The sequence below is a fragment of the Schistocerca nitens genome, chromosome 4, assembly GCF_023898315.1.
Source record: "Schistocerca nitens isolate TAMUIC-IGC-003100 chromosome 4, iqSchNite1.1, whole genome shotgun sequence".
Lineage (NCBI taxonomy): Eukaryota > Metazoa > Arthropoda > Insecta > Orthoptera > Acrididae > Schistocerca > Schistocerca nitens.
Genome location: NC_064617.1, coordinates 69,522,223 through 69,523,738, shown reverse-complemented (window position 1 = coordinate 69,523,738; position 1,516 = coordinate 69,522,223). Strand labels below are relative to the sequence as shown.

At 37.2% G+C, this 1,516-nt stretch overlaps 1 non-coding gene across 1 annotated transcript; it reads right to left on the bottom strand.

Moving 5' to 3' along the window:
* Nucleotides 1–794: 794 nt before the first annotated feature.
* Nucleotides 795–867, bottom strand: Trnat-agu (transfer RNA threonine (anticodon AGU)). Its single transcript has one exon. It is a non-coding gene; the product is annotated as a tRNA-Thr (tRNA).
* Nucleotides 868–1,516: the final 649 nt, after the last annotated feature.

Here is a 1,516-nt window from a genome sequence, read left to right as displayed (position 1 = left end):
AGAGAGCGGGGGGGGGGGGGGTGATTGACGTGTAATGAATAAATTCAGGGAAGGGATTTGAAATAGCATAACAGCTGAAATGTGAACACAGTGGCATGATGTATGGAGCAATTAAAAACAAAATTTGGAAAAGGTGTTTAAGAAAGTGTATGAATGATAGAACAGGTAACTGAATGAAGATGGCTATCTTGAGTAATGGCAAGACACTTAACAGGCACTGTCAAATGGCAAATGAGATGTGTAAAAATCCTGAATCACATTCCTGTCAACAAAAGAATAGCAAAAAATCATGTTCATCAATACTACAGTGTAAAAAAAGTAGCTACAATGTCTATGTAGCCAGAATGTCTATTTTCCATCCTTGGTTTTCCACATCTTCAAGGTAACCAGGCTGGTCGTTTATCAGTAAAAACTGGGAGACATCAGGACAGAAACAGTAATTTTCATCTTTCTTGCTAAGGTTAAAAGCTTTTCACGTGTTTGAAGTTTTTTGGGTGACAAGAAGTTTTATAATCAAAATTAGATCTACAGTATACTGTCCTAGTAACAGGTTGTGTAGTAAACCTTCAATTCAAATCCCAATTTCTCATTGTTAAATAAATTAGATCCTATTATTCCAGATCTAAGGATTTCACCAGAATTGATCACAATGAAAAAGTTGGAAATTTTCTAAAGTTAAGACGAGTCCTGAAAATCACACAGTACACAGACATTTTAAAATGGAGACACAAAGGAATTAATGACATTTAGCTGCTAGTGGGCTTTGATTTACATCAATGGGGAAGCTGAAAATTTGTGCAAGATAGGGGTTCAAACCCTGGTCTCCTGCTCACTAGGCAGATGCTCTGACCACTGAGCCATCCGGACACAGCGGTCATTGCAACTGCACTGATTACCCTAGAATGCCTCCTGTTAGACCTAAATTTTCAACTTATCTACACACTACTGATGTAGTGTCCCTGCCCATTATCCTCATTAATCATTGTGTTTGGCTGATTCCCTCAGAGTTTCAGCATTGTGTGCATCTGCACTAAAGCGATCATTGACCAGCCTTGACTTAATTATATATGTGGTGTCTGTTCTCTTGTACAAGTTTGAAAGAACAAACACCACATATATATGTTAAAGAAAATGAGTATCCAGCAAAGCAAAATAAGCCATCAAAAGAAAACAGTTATCTTAAGTTACAATACTGAAGTCCCGCAGGAGGCCTGTGACGATTATGTAAATTTTGAACACGTATCACTGCTCTGGTATTAGGTCACTAAACTCTTACTTTCATATTTGTTTTGTAAAAATTTTCTAACATCCTGTTAAGATCATTTGCAACAAAAGAAATATTCTGATAATGAGCTGCACCTGGAACACATCAGCAAATATGTTTTACAACTTTTATAATTTCCTGTTATATGGTGGAAGGCGTCAGACACGGTCAACCAATTATGTTCATATTTGGCAGGTCAGCTGTACAACCTTTAATGAAAGACTAAGATACTTTGGCTCAGCACCCCTCCAT